At 42.7% G+C, this 8,698-nt stretch overlaps 1 protein-coding gene across 3 annotated transcripts in view; it reads left to right on the top strand.

Moving 5' to 3' along the window:
• Positions 1-2,151: 2,151 nt before the first annotated feature.
• The window catches only part of MEGF11 (multiple EGF like domains 11), a 288,710-nt gene continuing 282,163 nt past the window's right edge, over positions 2,152-8,698 (top strand). For all 3 annotated transcript variants that reach the window (XM_056345811.1, XM_056345810.1, XM_056345809.1), the window contains exon 1: positions 2,152-2,365. The gene's annotated coding sequence lies outside the window, so the exon portion shown is untranslated. The remainder of the gene's footprint in view (positions 2,366-8,698) is intronic.

Genomic DNA, 8,698 nt, shown 5'->3' with positions numbered 1-8,698 from the left:
GCTAAATAGTTCTCCAACTGGAAACTGGTGACAAAACTAAGTCATAAACAATGCTGTCAGTATAGAGCAACTGGTGTTTTTAATATTCTTATACAAACAACAAAACCTAATTATCTTTATTTATTCAAGAAATCTAGTTCAAATTTGATCTGTTAAATTTTATTAAATAATGAAAATAATAAATAAACATGATTGCTAATTTATTATTGATATTCATTATTAGGATGTTTGTAAAAATAATTAGAAACAGGTCGGAAAAGATGGGGATGAATTTGCCTCAGGCACCAATACTGCTGCAGATCCTGGTCAGGTTGCCTTAACCATAGCTAACAAAGAAAAATAGTCATCTGGAGCTAGTGAGAGAGCAGGGAGCTGGGTTTGCAAAAAAGAGGTGGGGAAGCCAGCAGTCACTCCAGCACGCATCATGTATTCTGTCCACTGCCCCATTCTCCTGATTTAGGTGGCTGGTGCAGGACCTTGGGAAGGCTGCAAACCAGGGCAAGGCAGCAAGGGGAAGGTTGGGAATCTGAAGGCATGAAAGCTGTGGTGGGAGTGGAGAAGTTTTTTGGGAGGCTGGAAGATTGCAGGGAGTCCCTTATGGAAACTGTACCAATTCTGGCTCAAACTCTCTTTATCCATTTTGAAACTCTGCCATCACCTGCGGTCATGTACTGGCATGTTACCAGGAAACTCACAGTGCAGACAAAGGGGTTTGGCAGCCTTATATGTACATAAAATATTGTGCAATGTGGCTATTCATTGTGTGGCTACAATGACAAAAAAGTTCTATTAGCTATTTTGGTACATTATCAAAAAGGGAGTTGGTCTTATGTTTTTTACATACTGAGATGATAAAGGAGGAACTCAGCCAGCATTATTATTCTAATTAGAAAATAATCAGTACATAACACAAATAGAGCATTTCATCTTGAAAAGACTGTGCAAGCATAAGATTGCTGGCTAAGAGCAAAGTTAATGCAGCTGTTCAGATCACCTGTCATAAGCATTTTGGTCTAACGATTTTTACCATTATACATTTGTAACTTGTGGTACATCTTTCAGGAGGAAAGTGACGGCCATGGGGTGCAACTCGTTCCCGGTCTGATACCTCTCTGAGCATCCAGTGGCACTGAGCCACCCTAAAGAACAGCAGCAGTGCAGTCGATTTGACAGTACGAGGGCAGATGCTCTGGACGGTAGAGGATGCTAGAGAAGAGGTAAATTTTCCATCACGCTTTTCTGTCTACTAGCATCCCCTCCGTCTTGCCTGATATCAGCTCTAGCCGGCTTCTCTCCATCCAGGGACTGCTTTAGGCAGTCAGAGCCCTGCATGTGTTTACCTATGCACGCCCCTACAACTGCGTGCGTGTAGTTGCAAACCGAGGCACCTTGAAATGGGTCCAGAAGTTTACATGATCTCCCGCTAAGTGCGTCAGAGGAGTTTGATAGGTCTCTGCTCTGGAGATCCCCTTCTTTTAGCTGCAGGAGGCAGGGAGCCTTGGTTTTTCCTCATCTGCTACCCTCTGCTGAGCTGCTAAGTGTTTCTGCCTCAGCTATAGAGTTTGCTTCCTCATTCCCACATGCACTGTTCGGGCGGGCAACCTTGGGATGCCGGGGTGTCGATTCTTTGTCCTCTTAGTCTGTTTAAGGTATTTTAATTGAATCGGGCGGAGAAAAAAACCAACCCAGAACACATACACAAACCCCAAGGTTTCAGGACTAGATCCCCCTTCCCCCAAACAACAAATGGTTAAATAAATAACGAGATGCCAAACCAGTCATCACCAAACGAGTAAGCCAAAAAATCAGCGTCAGCGCCGCAGGAAACGGGAAAGTTTCTGCGCTCTGAAGCCGGCGCCGTGGTACCGCGCGTAAATGCAAGAATCCAGGGGGAGGGGAGCGGAGCGGAGCGCTGCCCCAGTCCGGCGTCCGCGGGAGCCGGGGCAGTACTGGTGCGCCCAGCCCTGCATCCCGGAGCGACAGCCCGAGAGATGCTGCTGTGACTTGGTTCTGCGCTGGGAAATGAACGGCTCCGAGCCCCCACCCCCGTCTCCTCCCTCCCTCCTCCTCTTTCCCCCTCCCCCGTGTCCTGCGGGGAGGCGGGTTTAAGGTGGGTCGTGTGGCCGCGGTAACTTTCCTAACAGAGCCAAAGAGGCGGCCGGAGTCCCCCGCAGCAGCATCGCCTCCCTGTCCTGGGCAGCGGTGCCAGTGCGGTGCACCCGCGCGAGCGGCCCTGGCTCGGCCGTTGCAGCCCGGGCTGCCGCTCGCCGCCTCCCGCCGCCGCCTCTCGCAGCGTCGCGCTGCCGCCGCCGCAGCCCCACGGATCGGCCCCCACGACGGGGCTTCGGCCCCGGATCCCGCCGAGGTAGGTGCGCAGTCGGGACAGGGGCTGGGCGCTGCGGGGGACGCGACGCCGAAGCCCCTGGGTCTGCAGCTGCGGCCCCCCACGCCCCGTTTGTTCCGGGCGTTGCTGCTGCTGCGGGGCAAGGAGCTTCCTCTGTACCCTCTGGCTGCAAGGGAGGAAGCCCCCTTCCCTGCTCCTCCCGGAACTGCCCAGGCATCGAGGACAACCCGGGGGGAGGCAGTCTCCCTCCAGCCTCCCGTTTCTGTCCCTTCCCTCGATCTTTCTTTGGGTTCTTGTTGGTGATTTTGGAAGTGCTGATCTAGGAGATGTGTGCGTGGGTGAAATCTTACGGCTTTATTAGGACTCTCCCCTCTCAGCGCTTCTCTCAGAAACCGCCCCCCCACCGCATGGTTTACTGGGGTGTTGTGTCGGCACGAACTTTCTTCTGGTTGCAGGAGGCAGATTTGGTCCCTGTGTATCCCCGTCCGTGGGCTGCTGCTCTGCGCGGGTGAGCGGAGTCTCGGGCTGCGCCTCCGCTGTCGGGTTGTAGCAGTTTCCCTTGTCTGTACTTAGCAGGGCTCCTGATGAAAAGGGTTGTTTTTGGGATAAGGAGAGGCACAGGGTGAGAAGTTGTAGGATGCAGTGTGTAAGTGATGCCTGTTTCTTGAGGCTGGGGAGCTGGTGGAATCACTCTCACTGGTGCTACTCGCTGCCAAACATTCCCTTTTGCTTAGGAAGGACTCTGGCCGCCCTGCCAGATGGCTCTTAACAAAGAGAGAGAAGTTTGGGAGTGTCAAGATATCAGCTCCCAAATAAAATGCTCACCTGACATCCTCAGGTGACAGCACAGAGTTTTGATGTCTATGTTTATTAATATTCAGCTGCAAGCACCGGGCATCTGGTTGGCCCGGAGAGGTGGGCAGAGGATCAATATTTTGTGAAACCAAGGCAGCCGTCTCTCAAAGTATCACAGGGCTTGGAGATTTAAATAACCCCCTGTGATCACTAAATACTGTGAAGGCTGGCATTAGCCCCCGTTCCCCCCCTCATCCCCAGCAGAAAGAAAGTCCGGAGTTAACTAAAAGGAAGCCTACAGTTCATATGTTTATGACCTCCTGGTTTAGAACATAAATAGGTAGCATATGAATTATGAATTAATTAGAATGCAGTACCTGTCTACCTTCCATATCCCGTCAAATGGGGGAGACCCTTGCCCACCCCCACCCAAAATATTACCTGTATTTTGGTAATGGAAATATCGAATCAGGTGATTGGATGTTATGTCTCTTAATTTCACATTACAGGGCTGAGTAATTTTGTGGAGATTTCTTCTGGGATAGCCAAGTCTCAGTTTGAATCCTTCCCATTCTGTTAGATTTCTCTTAGAGTGCAGCCAGAGCTTTTCTCTCTGTTTGGACCTTCCTTACATGTCCACTTTGTTATTAAATCCCACAAGTTTTTCTTCGCAGACTAATGTCTGATAGATGGATTCCTTTATGTGTGTTGCCTGGCTTATAGTAGTGCTAAGTAAAGGCAAGTGAACCAACCAACCAGTCTCATCGTAGGATATGATTTTATGTGATCTTTTACAGACTGATGATCAGGTCTTGCAAAAGCTGATGAACAAGTTTACATTCATGGGAGCTGGTCTGGAGTCTATTAAAGTTAGTGTGAGGCACCTGAATTGGCTTTGCATTAGAACAATAAATACTAATAAGCACATATGTTTAAGGATAATGGTACATGCTTGCAAAATTAGTTTCAGTGCAGGTACAGGAGTTCTTATTTGTCACTAACATTTTCTGAAGGCTTCTTCAATGTGCAAACTGTTAACTTAACTTTTCTTTCTGCTTGTTAATATCTGAGTAAATTTGTTACAGAATTGCAAAAGTTGAAAAGGTGACAGTGTTTCAGTGTTTCAACATATGAAACATTGAAAATGGTGGTGTGGTCACTATGTGGTTTTCAAAATAAAATTTCAATGTCTTTCTTTCCAGTCATCTGGTCATCCACTTCATAAAATTTTATAGTTTTAATAAAAAAAAAAATCTGGAAGTAAAATATACAATATTAGAGATGCATTATGCTGCTCCTGTTTTGTAGTCATTGAAAAAAGACTAATTTTATCTCTTGTTTTACGATTAAAAATACATTAATAGTCAGAAGTATCAAACAGAAGCCTGTGTTTTCTCTTAATAAGTTGCAAGTCTGTAAGCATATTTACTATGAATGGGTCATTCAGCCATTTTTACTTTGAATAATCCATCGTTCTTTAAATGCTAGGCAGCAGAATTAATATTTAAGCAAATGCATACAGCAAAACTATAAATCTCTGAAAACAGTTAATTATGTTGGAACTGTGAATGTACCTTCAAGTACAGGCTGTATAAACTATTTCTCTGTGGTGTGATCGCCATTCCTGCAAACCTTTTATCCTTCTCTGTGAAATCATTTCTAATTCTGTGCTCCCGCAAAGTATGTGCTTAGTTATTGTTTTCAAAACCATGTGGTTTGATCTACTATTTAAACGTAATATTTATGATACTACTTCGGTTGCTCAGCTTAAAAAGAGATGTGCTGCATACCATTGCCTATTAAAAAGCTTCTATATAATTACTACTTTTTGCAGTACTGCTGTGCAAATCTCTGGGGTGGAAATTTAAATGGAGGCTTTATACAGTTCACAGTTACTTTATATAAAAGCTATAAGCTCTTTTTTTTGAGACGTGGGGGCTGCAGGCACTGGGGAGTGTGTAAGTATGGTGCCTGCATTAGTTTTTACATTTTAATTATTGCAACATGCATACTTGCCATTGGCCTTCATGTACTTCCTGGTGCATAGAGGGTCTGTCTGTGGTGGGTTCCCACAAACTATCCATCTGTACCACTTTGGGTTTGAATTACCTGTTTACACACTTAATTCTTATTTTCATTTTATGAAAATGTGTCAATTCTTGTTGCATCTTGCAGAGGAGTGCTAGAAGGCATGGGTTTCCTTACACATACATATCTGTGCAAAAGAAAGTGTGACACTACAAGAGTCAGTCTAGTTCCAATTCAAAGCCAAAGTCACTGGGAATTTCTCTACTGATGGTGATGGAGTTCAGACCGTGCTGTAGTTGCAGTTAGGACTCGGATCTCACAGTCATCTAAGGGTCTCCAGGGTATCCTGCCTGGTCTCTAGTTGCTGCTCCAACAGCATTCAGTTGTCCTGTGAGACACATGTTGTATCTAGTGCCCAATGCAGATATCTTAGTGTTCCTCAGGTTTCTCAAACAGCACTTGTCATCCCTGTTGAGGCAACGGGAGTCCTTCTCTGCCTGTCTCACATATTACTAAAAATGACTAATATGTAAAACCTGGGACCAAGGAAATTATTCACGATGGTAATTGTAACTAATGAGATACCCCTAGAAAGGGTTGTTCAGATGTTAATGGAAAAGATTAAAAAAATTCAACCTCATTGTTCTGTACTGTGCAGGCTGACCATGCTGCAGTAGCGATTGGTACTTTCCTTTGCACAAAACTGATTGAAACCTCAGCGAGGAAGTTCTGTATGTTAAGGAGAGAGAGATGAAAAAGCTTGTAGAAAATTAGAAGAGCTACTCTCAAAGGAGACAAATCCCAGACAGAATCACTTTTTAAGATTGCCAGATGAATTCAGCTATGTGATACTTCTGTGTGATTCCTGTGAGTGATGTACAATTGGTGTATACATATACAGAGGATAAATTTTATTTAAAGTTTACAAAATGTGATCCTTAGCTTAGGAATTAATGATTATGTACCCATTCATGAAAAGATGATATTCCATGCCCTTGGGAAGATCAGACTGGGTAGCTATAAAACAGTGGGCTATAGCCCAGACAGTCTAAAGTATTCAGTTAGGATGTCCAAAGACAAGTCTAGAATTCTCTAAGTTAAGTGTGCTTACAACCACTTGTGTATTAACAGTAGTGCTAAGCCCTTCAGGCCATTTCTCCTATCTGGCTGCTGTTCTGAAGGCAAAATACTGAAATTTGTATGAAAGCTTCTTTCAGAGAGCGGGAGAGAGATAAAACATGAAGGTCACTACTTAGCACACTCACAGAAATACAGCAGGAAAGAAGAGCACATCCAACTTGCACCAGATTGTAAACAAGACCACAACTGGTAGGCCTAACTTTTTCTTTTGCAGTAAGAACTGGTACTGAGAATTTCTCCTAGTAACAACCTGGCTATATAGGCTGGTGAACGAGCAGGGCATGAAGCTGAAATCGGGTTCACTGCTAGAGATACGCTTTGCATGGAGGGAGGAGTAAGGTGCAGTAGCTGAGTGAAAATAGTTCTATGCTCAAATTCATATACTTAATTTTCTAGGTTTTTCAACCTAAAGCGTTTGATGAGCACTAATAGTCACTCTGAAAAATGTCTTAAAGGGTTAAAATGGCACCAGAGAACTGCCAGAAGATGACAGCTTGAAGGTTAGCCAAGTGTGAAATTTGTGAACAAATCCTTTTTTTTTTTTTTTTTTTTTTTTGTGTCCCCCATGTAACTGGTAGATTTGAGTGGAAATGAGTTCAGGCTCTCTTAAGTTCAGATATGCTGCTGAAGTTTTCTGTAACCTTTTTTCTTGGATTCCTTGTTAAGATGTAAACTTTTGCTAACTTCCTGTTTTTATCACATCTTAGGTTACATGATTTTTTGCAAGGTTTATGGAGTGTTGTAAACACATAAAAATCTGCTTTCTCTAGAACAAAGAAGGTGGGAAAAAACATAGACAAACTGTAAGATGGAGTAGTGGAATTCACAGTTGCCTCCTTAAGGGGCCAAACCAGGAAGATAAATTAAAAGCTCCAAAGCTCTTTAGTTAAAGGATATAACCTATTTCTATATATTGTATGGCTAGATAAGGTGTTTTGGGAGCATATTCTACTTCTTCATAGGGTTTGCATTTCTAATACTCACATCTGTTTTTGAGACAAATATTCGAATAGGAAAAACTGTCATTTGACACAACTATTTTAAGAGCCTTTAAAGGTTTTTTGAGGATTTGGTATAAATATTTGTCCTTTTTTTTTTTTTTACCAGCATAAAACATGGAAGTATACGGATATAAAGCCAGTGTAAGCATGAGGAGAATCAAGTTCTTTATCATGCTTTTAAAATCTACCAAGTGAGGGAAGCATGGATGATTTGTAAGTAGTCGACTGGCATATGGTACCATTACGATAACATCATGTTCACAGCACTTTCCAGATTGATATACAACCTTTCTAAAATAAGCTCAGTAGAAAAAGAAAAAAGAATGTCAAGTCATTTAGCAGCCAACATGCTTTTGGTAGCAGCATAGGACACTGGTAGGTGACTTCACTGACACTCAGTTTGTCAAATGAATTGTGCATCATAGTCTAGTACCTACTTGACAGGCAGTCACTCCAGAAAATTGCCATTCTACTTTGCACACTGGGGTCTGATTCGTGCTTTCTTAATTCACAATGAAATGCTGTGTTCATTTTCATTCCATGCAGTCTTGGCAAAGTCATGGAGGTTAGCACAAGGTATAGAATTTGTTTCTCAGGAGGAAGTCCAGTATTAATCCCTTTGTTAGCAGTATAACGAGAAAGGCTGGGGTTATCTGGGGATGGAGACTGAATTATACTCTAGTTCTGGACAGAAATATCCAGACTTGAGATTGAAACTGTCTCATTGACATGCTGTGTCATTTATGGTTCTCAAGGAACGGTAAAATCATAAATATTCTTAGAAGCAGGAGCCTTGACAAGACAAACTATGGCAGTGTTTCACTATTCAAAGGGGTTTTATCTACTTGCCACAGCTAGCTTAATTCTATTAAAGAATTAAAACAACGATACTTTATATGACATTATTATAGCATAAATTATACTTTTGTTTGCCTTCATTTAAATGTAAAAGCTGTAAATATCACTTTAAAGAAATACTGTGATTAATTTGAAATCATATTAAATTCTGTGTGTTAAAATGGATAAGGCAAATCAGAACCATTAAAGTTATAACACCTACCATTTCTCAAACTTAGTAAAAATGTCCAATGCAGGAATGTTCTTCATCCCTTCTCCTCATTCCCCACCCCCTTTTTTTTGTGTGCATATTTCGGGTAGGTATTTTGTCAACCAAACAGAGCCAATCAGTTATTTTATAGATACAATTCAAGCATCAGAAAATTTACTTCTCAGTGTTACTATGCATTGCCTTCTGCAAAACACCATGTGACTAGTCATGCACTGAAATGCTAAAGAAAGAAGTGTTTTATACCAGTGTTTATTTGCAGAGAGATTAGACATTTGGAGGCTTGTTTTTGCAGATGGTATCACCTTTAGGATTAATTGCCTT

Source organism: Falco biarmicus, chromosome 7 (genome assembly GCF_023638135.1).
Source record: "Falco biarmicus isolate bFalBia1 chromosome 7, bFalBia1.pri, whole genome shotgun sequence".
NCBI lineage: Eukaryota > Metazoa > Chordata > Aves > Falconiformes > Falconidae > Falco > Falco biarmicus.
This window is presented reverse-complemented; position numbering and strand designations above follow the sequence as displayed.